Source organism: Chinchilla lanigera, unplaced genomic scaffold (assembly GCF_000276665.1).
Source record: "Chinchilla lanigera isolate Chin_1 unplaced genomic scaffold, ChiLan1.0 scaffold00018, whole genome shotgun sequence".
Lineage (NCBI taxonomy): Eukaryota > Metazoa > Chordata > Mammalia > Rodentia > Chinchillidae > Chinchilla > Chinchilla lanigera.
The window spans coordinates 26344349-26369250 of NW_004955419.1; the positions used below are offsets into that span (position 1 = coordinate 26344349).

The window sequence follows — 24902 nt, forward strand, 5'->3', positions numbered from 1 at the left end:
ATTACTGTTGTGGGCCCAATCCAATCACAAGAGTCTTTAACAGCGGAAGAAGAGGCAGAAGAGCGGGAGTGGTTGATGCAATGTGAGACAGATCAAACCTGCTATTGCTGACTTTGACAGTGGAAGAGCCATGAGCCAAGACATCCAGGCAGCCTCTAGAAACTGGAAAAGGCAAAGAAAAGGATCCCCTTCTCGGGAGCTGGAAGGAACACAGCCTTGCTCACACCTTCACTTTAGTCTGGTGAGCCCCTGTGAGCTTCTGACCTACACAACCAAATGGTAATAGATATATCTTGCCTCAAGCCACAGTGTTTGTGGTCACTATTACAAGCAGCAAGAAGAAACAGGAAGTTTAATAAATACTTATTTATTCACTGTAGTAATTTTAATCATTTTTATTTTAAAACAGTATTTACATCACACATGGGTCTCACATTTAGAAGTATTTTGTTGATACCTAGAGACAAATAGAGATATAAATCTTCCTTTTTATAAAATCATACAGTGAAAACAACTTTTTAAACATTCGAGGAAAGGGAAAAGGTCATGTGCAACCTCACTGAGATACAGCTGCCCTCACTTTTCCTTCTTCTCCACACTCGATCTTAGGTGCACAGGATTTTACTTTTAAAGACACAGCAGAATACATTCTTTCATATTTAATATTGTACAGTAAGTACACCCCATAGCTCTGTGTGGGTCTCAGAATCATCACTACAGTAAAAGCTTTGTATTTCACTGGGGGAAAGTACCAGAATTTACATCTATTCATATTCTGAGGATCCTGTGAGTTTTAGTGAGACCTTTCTTGCTTTACACTTAGAGAAAATGTTACAGTTAATTCTTGTCTTCATTTAGGCTTTTGTTTCCATTCAATTATCCACCTAGCAGATTTCTGGAATGGCGGTAACTATAAAAAGGGTCAGAGTGACAGTTGTGGGCTTTGAAGGATGCCACCAGAGAGAAGGCATGGGCCGCTCCCACAGTCAGCATTTGGGGTTCATCATAGCTGCTCGCGTCATGCAGCTTTGATGATGGCTGCCCCCCCAGGATTAACATGTAGCCCCCTCGTACTTTCCTACTTGTATTTTTTACCAAAATGTCCTCACAGATTTTGTTCATTTATTTGCTAGCCTTGAAACTTGATTGTTTTCCTATCACACTTAAAACACTCTTTAGATTATGTGAATTTTAATTTAGTCAAATTTATATAGTATGTATGTTTTATGATCTAGTTTGCTTTTTAATTTTAGCCCTTTGGGTTGGTTTGTCTGCTTGTGTAAAGTTTTTTGTAAAACTAAACCAAATCAAAACACCAACAGCAAAATGAAACAACTCACATGATGCATAAACTCTATGAAGCAGCCTGGGCAATTCAGAATAAATTGAAAAGTGTGGAGTTGAATGTTGTATGAATAATTTGTTATGGCAGCTTTAAATTTCAGTCTGATGGCATATTATATCATTTATAACATTAATAGCAATTTATTATTTGTGACAGAATCTCTGTAGCTCACTTAATTTTCTTTTATCTCCTGACAAAGCTATGATTTGAAAACGAGCAAAATCAACCTTAAAATTAAATCAATTCAAGGAAAACTAACCTCAGTGTTTTTCTTAGCATTTTTCCTGATTACAAAGTAGTGTACATTTATTACACAAAAATTTAAAATGACAGATAATAATTTAAAAATAAATAAATTTCAATTCTGATCTCATCATCCAGAAATATCTCCTGTTCTGCTTCTTGTTTCCAACTGTGTGTGACTGTAAAAAAATTAATCAGATTTTGATTGCACTCTTTTGCATCATACTGTTACCTAATATTTTTAGAGATCATTTCCACTGTATTAAATACTTTTGAGACAATTGTACAATTGAATAACATACAATTAAACATATCGATGAGCTAACCAAGCTCTACCTTCAAGGTAGCTCAAACCCTTGAAGAGAGTGTTCTCATTCCTTAATAGAAAAGTAAGTCCGACTTTTCTGCCCTTGATTCTAGATCAAGTTCACTGAACCTCTTAAGAGCAGTCGGAACAGGCAAAGCGGCCTTTTGTCAGGAACCAAAGCTCTTCCTGTGCCGCTCCATGTCACACACCCCACCAGATCTGTCCACCTCCTGAAAGTCCGCTCACCTTGTGTTCCAAGGCACTACTTATTTTTAGGTGATGTTTGCCGCCTGTTTCTACAGCTGTTTGTAATCACAAGCCTTGGGCACCACTTCCCAAAGAAATCCTGGCAGAAGCACAGGTGTGAAGAAGGAGGAGAGAAGGCACATGTCAGAATCATCCCCAACATCGAATTAGCAGAAGGAAACTTCTTCGCAAAGAACTTTGCATTCTGCACTGTGACAAAAGGGGGAGAGGATACAAGATGAGGCAAACCTTGGTCTGTGCCCCCATTCTGCCTTTCCTTGCCGGTTGGGTGACTTTGAAGAAGCACCTCACTGAATTTCAGTCACCTCTGTGTAACAGCTGAGTACATCACTGACTTACCAGGGTGAACTGGTTATGTAAAACTGCTTTGTGAACTATACTGACCATTTCTGCACCCTGAACAGGGGAAGAAGGAAAACCTGGGGTGGCCTTCGTGTGTTCCTCCTATTTACTGTACAATGCTGTGAAAACTAATAATTCAGAAGGAACCAAAAGGTTCTGAATATTTAAGGTAGTTCTGGCAGCTCTAGCAAGTCCCCAGCCTGCAGTGGTTCAACACATAGTTTTGTGACACAGCTGAACAGGTCACGCAGGCGTGAATTGTTGAGGGGCAGCTTTCCAGCGACCGAGGCTCTGTCTGCATTGTAGCTCTGTCTTCATCTTCTAAGACTTCAGGAACCTCTCCGTCCAATCAGCAGATGAGGGAAACGGAAAGAGGGAGGAGGCGTGTGCTTGCTTCCTAACCGCCACAACCAAAAAGTGACATTCATCAATTTCACTACCATTCCACTGGCAAGAATCAGTTTCATAGCACTCCTTGCTTAGAAATAAGCTAAAAAATGCAGACTAAATTTGATGAGCAACCACCCAGCCATGTATATTAATATAATAACAGGAAAAAAAGAAGCCAGGAATAAATGTTAAAGGTGAACAGCGCCTTAGGCTCTGGGCTGAAAGTGAATCCAACAGTTCTCTTTGTGATGTTTCCAGCAGAGGCTTGCAGCCTTGTTTACAAGGTTTTCAGAACAAGGCTACATTTGCTTATGTGTTTATTCACTAGTTATTCATTCATTCAAGAAATATTTGCCAAGCATATGCACTGAGCAAGTAACTTATATCCATATAAAGGGACACGTTGGATGCCTGGGGCATCCTTAGCTCTGGTAGGGACACCTGTGCTTGCTTCCTCTCTCAGACATACTGCAGGCTGTGAGAGGTGACCTGCTCAGCCCAAATTCTTCTGCTTCTAACATGAAACACAGATTCTGAAGTTGGCTGCTGGCTCCGAACTAATCTCTAATTTGGGTTAGCTGGGTGGCCTTGGACAAGTTACCTAGCCTCTCCGGGCCTGTGTGTTCTCATTTGTGGGAGGAAGTTGAATGAGAAGAGGCTGTACAGCTCCTAGCACAGTGCCTGGCATCCACAGGTGCTCACACATCAGTTCTGCGGCCATCATCCCACACCCATCTGCCATCCTCCTCACGCTGATGCAGATCTGTAACAACCTCACTGGGATGCACAGGTCGGAAAGTTGGGCAAAGAATTTGTTATTCAGATAAATAACTTTCCTTCAATCCACTAGCTGTGAAATCTGACAGGGAGGATGTGCGAAGTGTGATTATTTTGATGATGGAAAATTGGAAAGAGAACGTTCTAAATCACGGCTTGCCAATCCTTTTCATAGACAAATATAATATTAATAGATATTTATTACGTGATAATTAAACCCTTTTCATAAAAAAATGTTAAATGGGGTTTTTTTACGTGTCCCCTCTCATTTAATTCCCATGCTAACACTGAAAAGTGGGTGCTATTATCCTCCATTTTATAGAGTAAACAGTAGTAACAATCAAACCAAGGAGCAAAGAGACTTACAGTCTGCCCAGAGTTACCCAACTGGTAAATAGCAGTGTCAAGATGTGAGACCAAGTCTATCCAGCTGCAGGTCTTTGCTCTGACCACTGGGCACACTGCCTTCCAGGCTCCTTAAATGAGGATCTTTCTTGGACATAGCAGCAAAGCACAGCGGTATTTATTTAACACTTTACCATCTTCAAATGCTGTGCTCACGTTTGGTCACCCTGCAAAATAAGCAGAGTAGAGATTCTTTGCATTTGACAACGAGAAGAAACAGACTCACAACCTACTTCCTTCCACAGCTGTTAGTATACAGTACACATTTCTTATTTAGTGCCCTCAGCTACTCCCTGAGACAGGTGCCTTTATGATCCCAATTTTACACATGCAGAGATTAGCTCTTATATATTAGAATCTTATGCCAAGCTAATATTCAATGAAGGAGACAAAACTGAAACTTTTCTTTCAAATCTGAAGAAACTGAGTAATTTTGTCTCTGTGCACTTTGACTGTGGGGAAAAAAGCATTCATACACCAGGACCAAGTAGAATATATCCCAGAGATGCAGGGATGGTTCAACAACAATTTTCATTAATTATATGCAAGTTAATAAATATAATACACATATTAACAAAGCCAAGGACAAAATCATATGATCATCTCAATAGATGCAGAAAAAGCATTTGACAAAGTCCATACTCATTCATGATAAAAAAAAATCCTTCAGAAAATTAAAACAGATGGTCTTGATCTCAATCTGACAAAAGCCATCTATGACAAACCAACAGCCAATATTATACTATGTAGTCTGAGCTGGCCTTGAACACACAACAGTCCTCCTGTCTCCACCTCCTGAGTGCTGGGATTACAGGCATGAGCCACCACACCAAGCTCCCCAACATTATACTAAATGGACAAAAGCTGAAAGCTTCCATCCTAAAATCAGAAACACAACAAGGATGTCCACATCACCACTCTTATTCAATATAGTTCTGGAAACATTAGCCAGAGCAATTAGACAAGAGAAAAAAATAAAAGGAATAAATACACCAAAGGAGGAAGTTAAATTATCATTATTTGCAGACGACACAATACTCTAAATAGAAGACCCCAAAAACTCCACCAAAAGATTTAACAAGCAAATTCAGTGTTGTACACAAAGTCAGCACTCAAAAGCCAATAGCATTTCTGTACACAAGTAACAACCTCACTGAGAGAGAAATTAGGGAAACAACGTCTTTCAGAATAGCATCTCCAAAAGATGTAATATCTGGAAATCAACCTAGCAAAGGGAGTAAAACACCTTTACATTGAAAACTGCAGTATTCTGAAAAGGAGATTGAAGAAGATATCAGAAAGTGAACAGATATCCCTTGTTCTTGTGTAGGAAAACCCAATAAAGTGAAAATGGTCATGCTTCCAAACTTTTAATATAGATTTCATGCAATCCCAATCAAAATTCCAATAGCATATCTCACAGAATTAGAGAAAACAATCCTAAAAGTCATTGGAACAAGAGGAGACCTAGAATAGCAAAAGCAGTTCTGTGTAACAAAGGCAAGGCAGGGAGCATCACAATCCCTGACTTCAAATTATACTACAAAGCTGCTGTGTTAAAAACAGCATGGTACTGCCAAAAAAAAAAAAAAAACCAGACACGAGGATAAATGGTACAGATTAGGAGAAGCAAAAACAACTCTAGGCACAGTCAGCCACCTTATCTTTGACAAAGGAGCCAAATACCTTCACTGGAAGAAAGACAGCCTCTTTAATAAGTGGTGCTGGAAAAACTGGCTTTCCACATACTAAAGATTAAAACTAGGCCCATATTGTTCACCATGCACTAAACTAAATGGGTGAAAGATCTAAATATTAAAACTAAAACATTAAATCTGGTGGGAGATAGAATAGATAGAACTGTTGAAGACACTGATGTAGGTAAAGATTTTATGATAAAACCCCAATTGCAAGCGAACTATCACAAAGAATCAGCAACTGGGATCTCATCTTATTAAAAAGCTTTTGCACAACAAAAGAAACCATCAACAGAGTGAAAAAACAACCCACAGAGTGGGAAAAAACTTTTGCCAGCTATTGCTCAGACAAAGGATTAATATCTAGAATATATAAAGAATTCAAAAAAGGCCAACCCCTCCAAATTTAAAGACCCAGTCCAAAAATGGGCATTTGAAATGAATAAACACTTCTCAAAGAAGTAGAAATGGCAAATAAATATATGAAAAATATTCAACGTTACTGGTAATTTGAGAGATGCAAATTAAAACAATGCTGAGATTCCACCTCACCCCAGAAAGAATGGTTGTTATCAAGAAATCAACCAATAACAAATGCTGGAGGGGATGTGGGGAAAAGGAACCCTTTGCCTCTGTTGGTGGGAGTGTAAACTGGTGCAACCACTCTGGGAATCAGTGTGGAGATTTCTCAGAAAACTAAAACTAGAGTTTCCATTTCATTCAGCTATTCCCTTTCTTGGTATCTTCCCTAAAGAATTAAAAGTATCATACCAGTGACATATGCATATCCATGTTTATAGTAGCACAATTTGTAATAGCTAAATTTTGTAATCAGCCCAAACGCCCATCAACCCAAGGAATAGATAAGGAAGACATGCTCCTTAATACCATAGAGTACTACTCTGTCATGAGGGATAAGCTTGAGATTTTTCTAGCTAAATGGATGCACCTTGAGAGCATACTCTTAAATTAAATAAATTGGACACATGTTTAAATATTACACTGTTTCTCTGGTGTGAGAAATTGAAAGTGTAAACAAGGACCAAGATGTAAAATAGATATTGGGGAATGGGAAGAAAATGTTCAAATGGGAAGGGGAAGGAACAAAGAAGGAAGAAGAGGAAAGGAAGAAAGGAACAAGGAAAACAAAGGATAGAAAGAAAAATGGAAACAAACATTTGTAGATGAGGAGGGGAAGGGGGTTGAAGGGAAGAGAGGGGAATGAGAAAAAAAAAAAGAAGCAAGCTATGTCACGTAAGGTACAAATTCCCTATGATGAATGTTATTATTGTGTATATCTAAAATGTACCAATAAAATTTTAGAAAAAGGAAAAGAAAAACTGGGAGAAAAAAAAAATTTCTTGAGCATCTATTTGTGACGTGCAGTCATGCCCAGGACTCAGTAGCCTGCTCTTATGTAGTAAGAGCTGACTAAGAAAAGACAGATAAACAAACAAGGAAACAAGCTGGTGAGTAATATACACTTCTGACAGAAATAGTACCCCAGAGGACATAAAGCAGGCTGCAGGACTAGAGAATGACAGAAAATGGCTAGAATAGACAAAGTGTCTGAGTATGAAGAAGCATCCAGTCCCTGCGAAACCTTGCGAGAGGTGTTCCAGGCAAAGGACCTGGCACTTGTATTAGCTTTAAAGAGGGACAAGCTTGGTGTGTTTGAGGAAAAAGAAGAATGTTAAAGTGTCCGTTGGTTACAGTTAACAACAGAGATGAGAACAAGAATAAGAATCATGAGAAAGTGTGGCCAGCTGTCACTTAAAAACATAGATACGAACATCCTAAAGTATAAATACTAATAAATCAAATTCAAGGACATATTAAAGGATACATACTGCCCGAGGAGAGCTTTATCCAAGGGGCAAAAGACAACTCAACATTAGACAAATTAAGTCTATAATTTGTCATAAAGATAAAAGTAACTAATTAATAATTTATTAAGAATTTAGTAATTAATTATTTATTTTCTCAATAAATAAAAAAATTCAATAAAATTCAACATTCAGAATTTTTTCAAAATATCTTAGTAAGTCAGGAGTAGAATGGGAGTTCCCCAACATAAAATAGGGTATCTGGCCGGGCGTGGTGGCGCACACCTGCCTGAAATCCCAGCACTCAGAGGCGGGCAGGAGGATTGTTGCGAGTTCGAGGCCAGCCTGGGCTAAAGTGAGTTCAAGGCCAGTGAGTTCAAGGCCAGCTCGAACCGCAGAGCAGGACCCTGTCTCAAAAAAAAAAAACCACAACAACAACAAAAATAGGGTATCTATCAGAAACAATGTTAGAAGCATTTCCACAAAAGGAGTATGACAGAATTAATTAATGCTAGTCATTATTGTCCTGGAGGCCAAAAGACAAAGTAAATTAGAGTTATAAAGATTAGAAAGAAAAGACACTTACTTTGTCATTCTTTGCAGACAATCTGATTGCACACCTTACAAAAAGAGCCTAAGACAAAGAACTGAAAACTATTAGAATAAAAAAATTCAAAACTATGAACAGACACAGCACCAGTAGCCTTCGTGTATACTGCTACTAATTAATTCAAAAGTATTTTTTTAAAGATTCAATTTTTAAAAGATTCAAAACTCCTAGAAAATAAACAAGATGTTTTTACAAATAACTGAAGAACTTTACTGAATAACACAAACACCTAAATAAATGAAATACTAAACCATATCCCTGGCTGAGAATTCAAGACTGAGAATGGAAAATATGCTGATACTTCCCTACATCTATGCACCAGTGCAATTCTGATATAAATTCAACAACATTTTATTTGGGTCCTTTCCTACCAGATGTCAAAACACATTGTAAGCTACAGTAATTAAAATTGTCTCATACTAGCGCAGATATTGACAAATTGATCAGTGGAACAGAATAATAAACCTAGAAATAAACTCAACTGTATATGAAAATTAAGTATATAACATAGACAATAATGCAAATTAGTGAAAAAATGATAGACTAATTCACAAGTAATACTGGACAAATTAGTTATTCATTTGGGGAAGGAGGAATGAGGAATTTAACAGATTCACACCAACCATCCACAGAAAATCAACTTTAGGTAAATTAAAAGGCAAAAATATAAAGATATTTGAAGAAAATATAGGTGAGAGAAAAGGTGAACTTTTTAAATTTAAGGTTAGAAAGCCTTTCTAAGTAAGAGAAAATCCAGAAACTAAAAGATTTCCAGATTTAATCTCATAAAAATTGTGAAACTTAGCTGGGTGTGATGGTGCACACCCGTAATCCCAGCACTCGGGAGGCTGAGGCAGGAGGATCGTTGCAAGTTTGAGATCAGCCTGGGCTACAAAGTGAGCTCAAGGCCAGCCTGAACTGCGTAGCGAGACTGTCTCAAAAAGACAAAAAAAAAACTGTAAAGCTTACTAAGTCAAAATACCTCATAAACCAGATTAAAAAGACCAGTAAACTGTATTTGCAACATACTTAAAAGACAAAGGATTAATATTCAGAACACATAGTTTCTAACAAAGCAAAAGGAAAAGGACAACTCAAAAAAAGTGTAAAGGAAATAAACAGACAATTCACAGAAAATGCAAGCACAATGAATAACCACACAAAGCTGCCTCTCAAAATCAGTGCAGGAAAAGAAAATTATTTGGCACCAAATAAAAACACTGATGACAAGTACAGGTATGATTCTCATACCCACTGTGGTGTTAACGGGGGCAGCCAATCAGGGAAGCCATTTGAAAACATCATCAAGATTTAAAATGCACAAATCAATTAACTGAACTATTTCACTTCTAGGACTCTTTCCAAAAGAAATACTTGCTTGTGTGTCCCACACAACTCATTATACAAGTTTATGCATGTGTATCCAAGAATGTTCATCACAACATTGTACATAGTAGTAAAAATTTAAAGTCTTCCCAGTGTACAATCAATAAGGAGGGAAATAGTTGCTATTTATGGACAATCCGTCCCGAACACTTCCAATTCATCATTCTCACAAGAGACTTCCACATACGGGCTTATCATCTATGTCATTGGCTTGTACGTTCTCTCTTTGCACATAAATCAACAGTTTAAAGCAAAACTAAGAACTGGCCAGGAGACAGCTGTCCTCCTTACACACTTTGATGCTTGCTTTCTCATCCCCTATCTGTCTCCCACCCACAACTACCCCAGGTGGACAAAGAATTTAACTTATAACACAAGCTCAATGCATGGCAGCCTATAATTCATCCTTTCGAGAACTACAAGCCTATAAGAATCAATACAAGGACAGAATTCAAAATTACAATGTCACCTATTTTTAGTCATTAAAATATTTAACATGCTTAATATTTTGCAGTTATTAAGTATACTACTTCCTATTTGGTACTTAAATGAGTTTTACAATAACCTTGTAAATTATACAAAGCAGAGATTATGATCCCATTTCATAAGTAGGAAATTGAGGTCCAGAAGGGAATTGCAATTGTCCCTAAATCCCATGGCAAATAAGAACTGAGTATAGGCTTGGTGACTATAAAGCATGTACTTTGTCCTCACAAATCTAGCACACACAGGGCTGGGGATTTAGCTCAGCGGCACAGCGCCTGCCTGGCAAGCGCAAGGTCGTGAGTTCGACTCCCGGTACCAGAAAACAATAAAAATAAATCTAGCACACGCCAAAGTAATTACTAATTCTCCATTTATCCAGACTTGAGGCTGATAAATTTGATGCTAGGAACTTTGTCCCTGACCCAGCAATGAGAAAACCTAATGTCCCTATACCAGCCTCTAGACCAGCTCTCAAAGTCCTCACCCTGGAGCCTTTATGCAGAAGGCCTTCCATCAGACATGCTGCCTCTCCACGCACCCTGACCCTGACCAGGCAGGATAGGCCTCCCTGCCTTGAAGGAATAGAAATAGAGATTCTCAGTGGGTGGGAGGGGGGCAGGAGGAAGCTTTGAGAAGCTAGCTGTGCTATTCTTATTGTTTTTACTCAAACATGAATCTTTGTTCTTCGATGCAAATTTTGAGAAATTGGTGCCAATCTGCTCTGAACAAAAGAATTTTGGTCTGAACAAACAAAATTTGAGATAAGTCTGGCTTGCCTAGATGCGCTCTTGAGCATCTGCCTCCCCCACCCCCTCCAACCACCCCCCACCTTGGATCACTCCCAGAGGTAGACAAAAAGTTTGAGAAAAACTTGCTGTGTTGTTTACCAGTTACAGAAGACAAGGAGAGCCCGGGGTGCCTTATGTCGAGATTACTAAAATAAATATCCTTAGGATGTTTCAGAGATTGAGCCAGCTGACCCTAAGGGCCCTCCTTCGGCACTGCAAAGACCCTAGGGTTCTGTGAATGGGGGAAGATTGGATTCAATGGTCTCTACTTCTTAATGGAATTTTCCATGGGCTTTGTTGTCTATAACGTTATCTTAGTGACATTACTATTAAGCAAATAGTTGTTTAACAAAAGTATGCATTTTCCTTGTTCTCTCCTCTCCATCATATATCAAAAAAATTATAAATGGATCAAATTTTTTCTGCCAGCCTACAGGCTTGTCACAAATGTTTGCATATATTGATATATAGATTTTCTAATTATTTTAATAGCTTCAAATTGCATTCCATGGTTATGTTTTGGTTTACTTAATATTTTATTCTTGGATATTGGATTTTTCACAATTTTCCTGAAATTATATATAACGCCTCTGTCAGGCTCTTTGTGAATAAGCCTGATTTATCTTCTATGGAATTACTTACTTTCAAATACTAAGCATATTGGATAGAAAAATATAGGTGTTTTGTACTTCTGACAAACATTTAAAATGAAAGTTCATCCACTTACCTCAATATTGTACTCTGATCTCAACTTTGTTACCATTAATCACAACTATATTTGTAGCTTATTTTTACTTTTTAATATTGTGTGTAAACAATTCCATGTGTTAGTTTTAGCCCTTTTTATAATCACAAAGATGGGACACTTTAAAACATATTTATGTTCTGGTCGAAAAAATATGACCTAGCGATTCATAAAGTAAATATCAAATAAGTCATCCTGTACCTGTCACTTCCAGTAATGAATTTTTCTCTTGAGTCTAAACATTGAACTTTTGTGCCAAATCCCTCTTTACCTGACTCCATAGGCCTGAGGGGAGTAAGCATGGCTACTAATTTTTTTAAATTCCAAACCCACCTCAGCCTCACTGAGTCAGTCTCCAGGAGGAACATGGGACCCTGTTTGGCGAAGTTAGTTGGATTTTTAGATAAGCTTCCCAGGAAAGCTTGTCATTGAGGAAGTTTGCATGTACCTGGGCCACAAGGAATCATATTTCTACCTACCTGAGGGAAATCCCAGTCAGAGCTACCTAACAATAAGCACTGCCTAGGAGGCAAAGAGCTCCTGTCCGTGAAGTATTTGCTTGAAGACCAGATAACTACAGCTGTTTCTCAGAAGCCTCCAGAGCAGACTGTAAAAGCAAAAGCTCTAGACCCTTTGATTTGGGGAGTGTCCTCTCCCGGAAAGCTTCAGGGCTGTACAGAGCAGCTCTAGAAGCAGACACAAGGGCCCTGTGAGAGTCCTTCCCACTCTCACGCTGTCTGATTCTGCAGTTTCGAACAATAAAGCAAATAGTACACAAGAGTAGCTTCAATATCTTCTTGTTCATCCTTCCAAGAAGATATGCCATAGACTTTGAATTTGTAATAGAACTTTAAGGGAAGCTAGCTGATACTCACAATAATCAGGAAGTTCTAGGACTTCTAGCCACCTTCTCCTCTGATGCTCAAATCCCAGTAAACAGCGTCAGTAAGCTGCCTTCCAGCGTCCCGTGAATACCAGGTAACTCAAGCCTATGACAGCCTTTTCATGACAACCCATGAAAATCCTTCAGCACAGTTTATACAAAACCCATCAATTACAATGGGGCGGGTGAGTCTCTGTCATAGCTGGTAAGTCTTGGCCTCCTCACACCTAAGTCCCTTTCCATGAATTCAAAGTATCACATCTGTTTGGAGAATAAAGGAACAGGAGTCTTCCAACTCTTTCTCTAAAGAAGTAACTGCCTGGCTGGATGCGACGGTGCTTGCCTGTTATGCCGGCAACTGGAGAAGCTGAGGCAGGAGGACTGCAAGTTAAAACCCAGTCTGGGCAGCTTAGCAACTTGGCAAGACCCTGTCTCAAATTTTTAAACAAAAGTAAGAAGATATAACTCAGTGACAAGGCCCTAGATTATTCAATCCCCAGTATCACAAAAAAAGTTTAAAAAGTAACTGCGAAGGTGCTGTGTTTACCCCAGATGCAAGTGTAGACACCAATCTGCTTAGAAACGTATTAGTCATCAGGGAAATGGAGAGGAGCAGCAAGGAGAGGTCACAGCTTCCTCCGTCACTCAACACATCAATGCCGGGGCTGGGCCAGTGGCATCTGTCCTCTGCAAGTGAGTTAGAAGTGCAGAATTCCAGGCCCTACCTGGACTTACTCGGCCAGAACCTGCTTTGTAACAGGATCCCAGGTGATTCATAACCACAACGCCTTGACATTTGAGAAGCCTCAATTTGACTCATACAAAACATTGTTTTATATTTTCTGACTATCAAAACAATAAAAATTTATTGCAGAACATTTAGAAAGTGTCCTCCCATCCCACTGTCATCCTCAAGGAAGGAGGAAGGTGGCTTGAACTGGAGCATAACAAAGCTCTTGCACAAGGTGATTGCAAAGCCTGCCCGAGATCTGAGTGCCTTGAGAACAGCTGCGTGAGGTCCAGTGTGACTGGCCTGGGGATAAGTGGGCACCAGAGTGGAAAGTGGGCTGGAAGCAATTACTAGATCAACTCTGAATAGTAGCACAGCGTACTCACAACTTGTGGTGAGCGGTTTGGTAAACTATAGGGCAATAAGAAAATGTTTCTCTTCTTTCCCCAGACTTTCATCTGAGCTGACTCTAAGGACCAGAAGAAGAGAGTTGAGTGAGAGTTCCTGGGACTCCTCCAGACCAGACAACTCGACAGACCCAAGTGTTGCTGAGGAGAGGCAAGTGAGGGGACAAACAGCCCCTGGGGTGAGAATGGGGTGTCAAGGTCTGCAGAGTAAGAGTAGCTGCTTAAAGGATGATAGCTCTCGGGTGAGAAGAGCAAGACAGAATAAGGCCAGGAAACGGGATCTGCTTAGCTTCCTTGGAACATGGGAAAAGCACGCTTATCAGACCCTTAAACTGCCTCCTGCCCTGATCCTTCCATGGCCATCCTGCAGCCCCATGGGAGGAACCTTTCACCAGAGAGGTGGGTGCCCGCCAGCCTCTCCCATCCCTCCACCCTCCAGTGCTAAAGAGGTGACCCAAAGACCCAAGTGCAGGTCCTTGGCACAGTGTACATAGGACTCTATCCAACTAACACTGATATATTAAAATTCTCCTACAGGCTTAAAAGGCCTTTTAAAGCACCATTTAAAGACACTGCCATTACCATATTTTATTTAAATATTCCCCTTTGTTTTGAAGTGTTAGATTGTTTCTATTTTTTACTTTTATATGACGCTGCTGCAATACATACATTTATCCACACATCTTTATCCACATACCCAATTAGTTCCTTTTTTATTTAGTCAAATTTTTAAAAAAATCAAAGTAAACTACACATATAGAAGAGTGCAAAAGTCAAAAATGTACAGTTTAATGACTGCACACCCCACAGAACCACCACCCAGATCAAGAAATGAACACGACCAGAGTCCCAGGCCCCTCCGTGCTCCCATCCAGTTATTACACCTCCCCTCAGGGTAACACTGTCAGTCAGCTTCTTAATACCGGAGATAACCAGCGTTTACAAAGGAAGGGTTCACTGTGCCTCACAGTTTCAGAGATTCCCGTCCATGGCCACTTGGCCCTGCTGCTTTTGGCCTTTGGAGAGGCAGCAAATCCCGGCAGATAGCACATGTGGAGCAACTTGCTCATCTCGGGGAGGCAAAAAAGCAAAGAGAGGAAGAGGAGGCCACAGCCCCAGCAGCCTAACTTCCTTCCCCTAGGCCCCTACTAAGATTCCACCCCCTCCCAGTAACAGCATGGAGTGGGGACAACGCTCTTAGCACGTGGGACATTTGAGACCCAAACTGTAGCACTACCTTAACTTTGAACACCAACAGATAGCATTGGCTATGAATTCAAATATGCGTGCTATGCTTATATAGTTGCTTATTTTTATTATGCAAATATATTTATATTCACCAGCATATTTCATACTTACATATCATATATATTTATGTCTTAGATATGTTTTAATATATCTCTTATACACATCAATTGTATGTAGTTACATGTCTGAATTTTATGTAAATTCAATTATAAAGTCATACCATTTTGCTTTTGGTTCCTTTTTTTTTTCTTTTTTTGGTACCAGGAATCAAACCCACGACCTCATGCTTGCCAGGCAGGCACTGTGCAGCTGAGCTATATCCCCCGTCCTTTTGCTTCTTTTTTTGTCAACATGTTTGTAAAATTCTTCCATGTTTTGGTTTATAGCAATAGTTCACTTTTTCCACTGAATGAATATGCACATTTCTTTTGTATTTGCTCAGCATTGCTACCTCTTAGCAGAAGCGTCAACCTCACAGAAGCTAGTCACTCCTAACCAGAAGCATAAGTCCTCTTATTTTGCTGCTGTCAGTGTTGTTAAATTCTAAGTAGAATTCCCTTGGGAAAAAGCAACAAATATTTTTAGGCCATTGATGTATTCTGCTAATTGCTTTCCATAAAAGCTGTGACAATTTTTGTTCAAAAAGATCAAGTTTTTTTAGGGAAGAATGTCAGCAATATCCTAATAATAACAGAAAATAGTGTCACTTTTTACAAAGTCTTTTTTTCTAATATATTACTTAGTTGTCCAAAACTCTGAAGTATACATTTTTTTCTGTCCCATTTTAAAGATGAGGAAACTGTGGCTCAGAGAAACTGAATCAGCCTGGTTAAGTGAACTGCCTGGTTACTGAATAGCACAGCACCATCCTTGTCCACCCTGGGTTATACCTGGCCCAAAATGCAGAAGAAGTGCATCCCAGGAAGGGCAAGGTAAAATGAATGCCAGAGAGGCAGCCTGACACCCTTCTGTGTGGAAATGAGCATCCTGCAAAGACTAGTTCAAATCTACCCACTTCCCCACCCAAGGGACTCTCCTCTTCCTTGCACCTCAGTGAAGTAGCACCTCTTTCTGGGCCTCACTCCCATAACAGGTAGGGGCTCCTGTGAAGGAGGATCCTGAAATGTCTTTGCTGATCTCCTTTAACCCATGGTTTGCAAATATATGCTGCCAATGGCAGACATAACTAATAAATCTCCATCTAGCACCCTAACATCCTACCGCACGTGCCACACCAGCCTCATTTTGCTCCGCAAATGTGCCAAATTCCATTCTTCCTTGTGACCTACATCTTGGTTGCAGCCTGATCTCCTCCTGGATGCTTTTTGTCCTTCAGCCTCAGTTCAAACAGACCCTCTTCAGAGAGGAGGTTCAACCCCCAAACCTCGAGTGGCGTCTTGTTTTCTGATTTATCTTCTACCTTGTCATCACTGTTCAATTTAACTTAGTTAATTGTTGTTTCTGGGCTTGTTATTGTTGTTATTGGTTCAGCACAGGGCCTCTTCTGATCTGTTCTCCCAGACGCAGTGAGTAAAAGAGTCCCTGGTAGGTGGTAATGAATCAATTAATTGTTGCTGAGTAAATCAGTGAACCAAGATGCATTTTTCTGCTGAGTCCAGGCGTGACATTCAAAACCTTCCTATTGAAATGTCACAGCCATTTTCTGCAAGGAACAGAAGTGAAAGATGGCATAAAACCTTTCTGCCATGCCTAACTTCCTTAATCCTCCATTTTACAAGTGCCTGAATTGAGGTCCAGAACAAGAAGCAAGCCTGTCTCAAAGCCACAGAAGGCGTGTGGGTCAGAACTGGGACTGACACCAGTTCTTCCTGACACCGTCCTGCCTGCCCTCCCTGCCATGCAGAAAAGCTGTCCTAAACGGTCGGCCACAAAGCAGAGGAGCAGAGCCACTGTGCTCTGGGAACTTGCCTATGAATTACGCACCTAATTACCAGCTGCCATTTTTTTCTCATTCTGTGGGTAAAAGTCTGATCACATATAAGATTCTCCCTGTGTTTCCGTGGATACAAAGCGATCCTAATTTCAAAGCCCCTTGCAAATAGCAAAGGAATGAACTTAATTTTAATAAAAACAAGGAAAATCATACGTGTGAGCTTAATAAAATCTAATTTGGGCAATTTGGAGCTCATAAAATAAAGCCTTTATGTAAAAACGAGCAATTAGCTTTATGAGACAATACAGTGAACCCTTGGCATTGGAAGGGTTGGGAGCTGGAGGCTCCAAGGATAAAGAGATGTGGCAATGATACAGGAAAGCTAGACAGGGGAAGACGGTTAGGAATTTGAGTCCCCAGCCCACCACTTCTGAGGTCTAGGACCTTGAGTCAGCTACTTTCCCCATCCAGATCCAGTCTCCTTCTTTGTGTAATGAGGGAGAGAAACCTAACAGAATGACTGTAGAGATGAAGAAGAAGGCAAATAGGAAAGAGCTTTGTAAAAGTGTCCAACAATCATTATTTCATCATCTCACATCTAACACGCCTCAGGCTTGTGGACAGTCTAACCCGGGGCAGGCGACCCTCCACATTCACCTGGCATTAAGATACTGGAGTCCTATAACAGGCTGGCAGAGGCAACCCCTAGAAGCTTTTACAGGAACCAGAAGCAAATCTCCAAGTCAGACTAAGTGTGGAGCAAGACCTGAGTCTCCTGACAAGCAATCCCCACGGCCCTGGGCATCTGCACCATGACAGATCCATTTAATGTAGAGATCTTTGCAGGCGGACTGCATTATTCTCATTTAATGAGAAGGGAATGAGCTACTGAGATGGGAAACTACCTGGATGTACACCTAGAACATACAACCAGATGCTCCAATCAGGACTCCAGCCAGAATTTCCAATCCCACCCACCAGCCCCTTCCCAGCACCTCTCATGGTTAGAAAAGCAACTAGCTTTGAGCCTGAGAATGGCTAGGTCCCTTCTTCCCCAAGGGTCCTTGCAGCTTCTCTGGGAGCTGCTGGGATCCACAAAGACCAGGGTCTTCATCCTAGAGGCATCAGCAAGCACTGGCTTTTCCCTGTCCTGCTGTGAAGCAACCCAACCACCACTCCAGGCAGAAAGCAATTTTTCCTCGTGCCTTCCCCAAAGCAAAGTGGGTAATTAATTGCACTGAATAACACATTAAATGTACTAATAAGTGGGTAGTCACAGCAAAATGATTACTTTGAAGAAATATTACTGATTCCCTGTTGTACTTAACATTTCCCCTTATTTATCATTACCATCTTAATCAATAATAGTCACAATACTAATAAATCCATCTTAATTTTAATTGTTTTCAATTGGATGTACCAGTACTTGAGTATTCTGAGCATACTTCATTATTTATATTAATTTAAGATCACTTAAAGGCAAATTACATAGTTTGTACTTCCAAGCAGGTAGGTAATTATGACAAAGTTTCTCCAGATTCAGCATTTTCCAACACTGAGCTGCATACAGTGTCAGACATCTGCTCTTTTTTAGGGGCCAGGATCAGGAATGGAGAGGATGGGGAAGATTTTTAAAGCCTTCACTTGAATTAGCACATTGTGGCCTTTTAGAAAAAGCTTAGGTCTCTGAAAGTAAAACGAATAGCTCAGTGGCTTGGCCCTTACTTATGCTGTCTAGATATTAATGCAACATTCACCTTCCCATTCACTAAGAGCAGAGACCAGGCCTGGAGCTAGGCACCAGGAGACAGGGAAATAAAAAAGTAAGAGAGTTTTACTGTGTCCCCCTTAACAGAGGTTTTGTAAATGATGATAGTCATCAAAAAGCAGAAAAGGTAAATAGCATGCAACCAAAGGAATGAGGTGGAGAGTTGCTTCTGGAGGTAAATGAGGCTGTTCTACCACTTTTCTTCAAGGGTCTGAAGGGTGTGGGGAGGACACCTTTCTACATTGTTGGTGGGAATATAAACTGGTACAACCACTATGAAAATCACTATGGCGATTCTTCAAAAACCTAAAACAAGAACTTCCATTTGGCCCAGGTTTTCCCCTTCTAGGAATCTTCCCAAATAAAGACCTCATATTACAGTGATATATGCATACCCATGTTTATAGCAGCACAATTCATAATAACTAATCCTTGGAAACAGCCCACATGTCCACCAACAGATGAACAGAAAAAGAAAATGTGGTATTTACACATAATGCAGTACCACCCTGCCATAAAGAAAGATAAACTTCCGTTTGTAGGACAATGGATACAACTTGAGACCATAACGTTAAATGAAGTAAATCAGACACACAAGTTTAAATATGGCTTGGTTTCTTTTAAATAAGAAACCCAAAATGTAAGAAAAGAGCAAAATAAAAGATAACAAGAAGTAGAGAGATAGATCTTTCTCAATGGGAAAAGGATCAAGAGATGGGGGAGGGGAGAGGAAGGGAGGGGAAGAGGATGAAAAAAGGAATCAGGATGTGTTATGTACATGTACCAGCCCCACACAAAGAATGTAAACATTATGTACTGCAAACATGGACTAATAAAAAAAAAAGATTTGGCAGGAAGTGGGGGAGTGGATTCCAGCTTTGGCGGAGAGCCAGGGAGATGATTCAGCAGGCTGAGGTTTCCAGTGGTAACAGCAGAGGTGGCAGAGAAGAAGGCCCAGAAGAAAGAACCTTAGCAAGGGCAGTGTTGGCCTTCAGTGGTGGCTTTGAGGGCACCATTAGGGGTTAGTGGTGCCAGAAAGAAGGAGGGAAAGTAGCAGGAGGGAGCGTGGTCTAGGAGGGAGGAAATTGGATTTGTCAGGTACTCGCTCAGTATGAGGGGCCATGCAGCAGCCAGGGGCAAAACTAGCAGGTAAAGCACAGAAGCTGGCTAAAGCCCAGAGGAGGGGTTGGCACTGAGAGGGCCTGGGCCTCCTCCAGAAGGCAGTTTCATAGGAGGGAACGTGGTCATCATAACCTCTGACCAGACAGCTTCCTCTCACAGGTATGCACTGATGTGTCCACAGCCCCACGGTTGACGGCCCCCCTGGACGGCCTGGCCTAGGAAGCGAAGCATCTCTGTCCCTTCTCTACCCAGGCCTGGCACACGGGGCAAATCTTCTGAATCAAACTGTATCCAATCAGAGCTGTAAGACCACAGTGTTTTTATGGCTAAAGGTTGTGGGTTCGTCCTGCCACCGTCCAGGGCAAAGGCAAGGACTCCAGGGCCCACAGCGGTGGTGCTGGGAGAGGTGGCTATCAACAAGGGTAGGTGAGTCTCTGTCTCTGTGGCCACTCTGGAATTGGAGTACCGAGGTCCTGGCACCAGCAACAATTTGCTAGCTGGTTGCAACTGGTGCTCAGGATTTCAAGAAACCTCCAAGTTATGAGAGAGAAATTTAATGGGAAAGAGGCTCCACCTCCTGGTAGTAGTCAAAATCAATGTTTTTCGGCACTTTACAGTATATAAGCTTAGGTTGATTTTCAAATCTCATTTAGCTCTGTATCTTGACCTGGGTGGTGGTTACCAGGTGTCAGCGTACATTAAAAACCACAGAGATAGCAGCTAAGATTCATGCACTTCAGTCTATGTCAGTTATGTGGCAATAAACAAGTATAAATAATATTTTAAATAAGTAAATATTTAGCTAGTTAAGAGGGTAAATAAGTAGCATCTCATTTAATTTTTTTTCCCCTTTTTTTGGTACTGGGAATCAAACTCATGACCAAATGCTTGCCAGTTAGGTGCTATGCCACTGAGCTGTATCCCCAGCCCTCATTTAATCCTCTTAATCAGCCCATAAAGTTAGCAAATTTATCATCCACAAGTGAAGGAAACTGAGGCTGAGCAACTTGCTGCAGATCCATGGCTGATGAAAGGAAAGACTGAGAAGCCAGAATGGCCTGATGTGAATTGCTCTGGTCCCACTTAGACAACAGGCCCTGGGCCTGGAAGAATTTAAGAGGGGCTAATCCTGGTGCCAAAGGCACCACGGAGTGTTTGGGGATGCAGCAGCTGTCTCCACGTGCTCTCCCAATACCTGGCACCTGGGTTTGGCCTGAGCAGACATTTTTCTAGGAGCACATTTTTGCTTGGACCACTGCTCAGGATGGGCAAAGTCACAGCCTCTGCATCTCTGGAGTCTTCCCCGTTGTTCACCACTAGTCCCCAAAGTTCCCCTGCAGGTTTGTACGAAATAAGTAATCCAAGATAAAACCAGCCTGAGGTTGCCAACAGGTTAGACACTGTGCTCTCTTGTGCATTAAAAAGGAAGTAGCTACCAAGCACCAGAAGCTACCCAGGCCTGGCGTCTTTGGAAAGGACTAAGAAGCTAGTCTTCCTCTCTACCTAATGTGGGAACAAATTCTTCAGGAAAGAGAATAGAATGTAGTAATAGAAGAATGTGCAGTGTGGGAATCCCAAGCAAAAAGTGACTGAGTATGCTGGGGGAATCAAGGAAGTCATCATACAAGGAGTGAGTCTTGAGCTGGGCTTCTAAGCATAAATACAAGTTTGGTGGGATGTGAATTCCAGGCAAAGGGCACAGCATACATTAATATGCAGAAGACAAAGAGCATCAGAGGCAGGGAAACGTTAAATCAAGAAGGGACTCGGAATCTGATTCCTCTTGTCTACGCACAGGAACTCCATTCAGAGTACCCCTGGGCCTCACAGTTTAGACAAAGACTGGAGAAAAAGTGCCTCTGGTCTCAGTGGACCTTTACAGATGTTTACAGTCCAGATGTGGCAGGCTTCTGTTCTTGTCCTTCAGGGTACATGGACACCATGGCCACTGTGGGATTCCTGAATGCAATTCCACAAAGCAGTAGTAATTTAGCATTGTCTTTGCTACTCCGGTTTGCACCCTCCCCCTACTACTCTGCTCAGCACTGCCCACTCAGGAACTTGCCCTCCTCTAGGCTCTCAGCTCACCCTTAACTGAAAAGGAAGCCAGGTTTGTGTATTTAGTTTTCCTGTCCCAACTAGCATGGTAAATTCATGCTTGTGGTAGTCCTGTGCAAGTCATCTAGTGTCATGCTCTGGAAGCAAGACTGAAGGGCCTGACCTGCCACATCCTACAGGGGCACTATCTAGTGATGCCGTTCACTTGGTTTATAGTATTGTCTTTAATACTTGGGAACTTTTTCCCCTCTCTCCAAGTTTCCAGAATCAAGATGGGACTGAATCTCTGTCAGGTATCAGCTTTCAGTGTGATGAATGGGCTCTTGATTTCTGTCTCCATGTTGGGAAGGTCCAGACTCCCAACTGGGGTGAATGATCCACCTGGGGAAACGGCATTTGACAGAGGGAGAGGGACTGACCCACAGCTTCCTGGGGGCCGCTGGGGATCAGGTTACAGACAAGTCGGGCAGGGGTAGGGGACACATTTTTTTTGCCCAATTTGGACATTTTTGAAACGATATTCTCCACGTTCTCTGGCACAGGGATTTATTAGGATTCCAGCAACTGCTTCTGAAATAAATCAGATTTGTGACTTTATGTTCTTTCCCCTTCCACCCATCCATCTTCAATGCAAACAACTTCTCCCTTCTTAACTTGATCTACCCTGGGTTGGACAGAGACAGGACAGGACCTGTGGTTTGAATCGGAGTTCAAGTCTCTCCTCTTTACCAAGTTTATGATGGGGTCTTAGGCAAAACCCTCCAGGGAACCTTTTACTCACCTACAAAATGGATTTAAGTGCAGCTCCCTCGAGACTGGTCAATTTTTCATGTATTGCCCATGACACTCACTGCGTCACACTCCCCTCCTGAGCATACAGAGGTGACTGTAACCTGCCCCAAGTCTCTGGAGCTTACAGGAGAGAATGAATGTCTTGTTGCTCTGTAAATGACGGCCCCTGTGTCTCAGTCACCGCACTTGTATGCCGGTCTGACATCCAAAATGCTTGCAGCTAGAAACCACTAGGATAATTTAGATTGAAGTCTTTGGAGTTAGACCTGGAGCGCTTGCCTGTTTGGTGAAATCCTTTAGCTCTCTTGAGCTTCGTTTTTTCATCTACAAAATGGGAACAAGAACAATTTCTCCTCTGAGAGCTGTTGAAGGAATACAGTAGGTGAAAGGATGCACCTAAAGTAGCTTGCAGAGCCAGCTGGAATATAGTAAGTGCTCAACAAATGTCAGTTATTATTACCAGGATGACGACGATGATGATGACGACGACGACGAGGTCTGGAACGGAAGCTCGACCAAAGCATCCCCAAAACACTTTCCTCACCTGCTGAGGGGGGGGAGCTGCCGCTGCGCTGGAGCACTGGTGCGCGTGGCCACGCGCACTCCTCGTGTTTATCCCTCGAGGCTTCCTTTCGGCGTCTTCTTCCCCAGCAGCTGCTCTGTCAGCAGGCCATATGCTGCCTCGGCTACGAAGCAGCTTTCGAGACGGGGCTGCCAACCCCGCAGGAGAACTTTGACGTTCAGTTCAGGGGCACGCGAGCACTGTCAATCACGCCGCTCCTGCCAGTCTCTGGCTTCATCTCCACTCCAGCCTCGCCTGCGCCCTCTGTGCCCGCTCGTGGGCCTGGGCGGGGAGCAGCGAGCAGAGGGGCCGGGCTCCGGGGAGGGGGTGCGCGTGGCAAGGAGGCCAGCTGGAGGAACAGGAGGGGACAGATGCCACGGGGGCCCAGATTTCTTTCTGCAGGAAGAATGCAAGGAGCTAATTGTCTCATTACCCAGGAGCAGTTTCTCCGCGGCCCCGCCACGCCTGCGGAAACTCTTCCCGGGGTGGGCATGTGGGGCCATGGATGGGCTGCTCTGGGAAGGAAGGGAGGCCAGCCTGAGCTGGATTTCCGCCAGGGCTGCGCTGCAGGGTAAGCTCTAGCTCTGGGCCCTGAGCCTTGGAAATGGTGCTTTGCAAAAATTCAACCCTAGGCTCCACATCATTCAGCTTAGATCGCTGTTGGAGGAAAGTCTACCAAATGCCTCCCTGGCCCCCTGCAGTACTCTCAACGTGAACACACACACACACACACACACACACACACACACACCTGCCTTTTACCTCGTTTACCTTGAACAGAGATCAAGTTTCAGTCCATTATTTAGAAACTATGAAGGTCTTTAAGCTCCAGCTTGTTCTTTTCTGGGCTGGTTCTCAGCCCAAGTGGACTCCCAGGCCTTTGCCGGGCTGGGCCCTCCACCCAGGTGCCCTTTGTACTCACATGTCTATCTGTCGCCTTCTGTGCCAGTTTTCAGGGCCCATTCGGAATCCACCTTTTCCCTTAGTTTTTGTTACATGTGCTTTCTGCCTTTCTGCCTCTAGTTCAAAACTTTGTAAGATGAAAAGAAAGGCAAATGACCTGTGTCCCTTACATAAGAGATTCCACCCACACTCTGCCATCTCCATCTCATAAGTGACAGCCAGGTGAGGTAAGTGGGCAGGATGACTGGTTGACTCCAACTCGCAGTGTCCTCGGGTTGTAGATGGGAAGACGGTTTACAATCCGCCCGCACATGCTGGCTACACCCAGGAGCTCTAGAAACATGGGTGACTAGACCAAGCTTGTCTGGCAGCTCTTGGAGACATGATTCTGAAGCCCTGCAGCTGACACTTCTGGCTCACCATTCCCAGCTCCTCTACCCCTGCAGAGAATTCTGACTTTCTAATCTCACATCCACTATAGGTACGAGTGTGTCAGTAAGAACAGCGCACGGTTGCATGTGGGGGAGAGACAGTTACTGTGTGCTTAACCAGATCATAGGTGCTTATTTTTTCTCCTGTAACAGTTTTGCACAGCCACCTCATAGGTGCCAGATGGCTGCTCATTCCTAATCTCCCGTTTGTATTCCAGGGAAAAGGAAAAAAGAGGAAAAGAAAGAAGGAAGTAACAAGATGGAAGGGGTGGTATGAAATTTTCGTTCATAAGTTACTATACTAGAAAGTAAAAACTTTACTGAAATGCACCACAGGTTTCTACTTGCATGTTTGCCAGAATGGGTCACATGACCATCCTCAGCCACTAGGGAGGCTAGAAAACATGGTTGTTTTGTTGGGCTTATTACTACTCCAAACAATATCAAGATTGCATTAATAGAACAAAACGGAGAATGATACAAACATGTG

General features: G+C 42.1%; 1 long non-coding RNA gene across 1 annotated transcript; it reads right to left on the reverse strand.

Moving 5' to 3' along the window:
- Positions 1-3966: 3966 nt before the first annotated feature.
- On the reverse strand, positions 3967-24105 carry LOC106148270. Its single transcript, XR_001233559.1, has 3 exons — positions 24001-24105; positions 22506-23474; positions 3967-4243 (listed from the first exon to the last, which is right to left on the reverse strand). It is a non-coding gene; the product is annotated as an uncharacterized LOC106148270 (long non-coding RNA).
- Between the last annotated feature and the right edge of the window lie 797 nt (positions 24106-24902).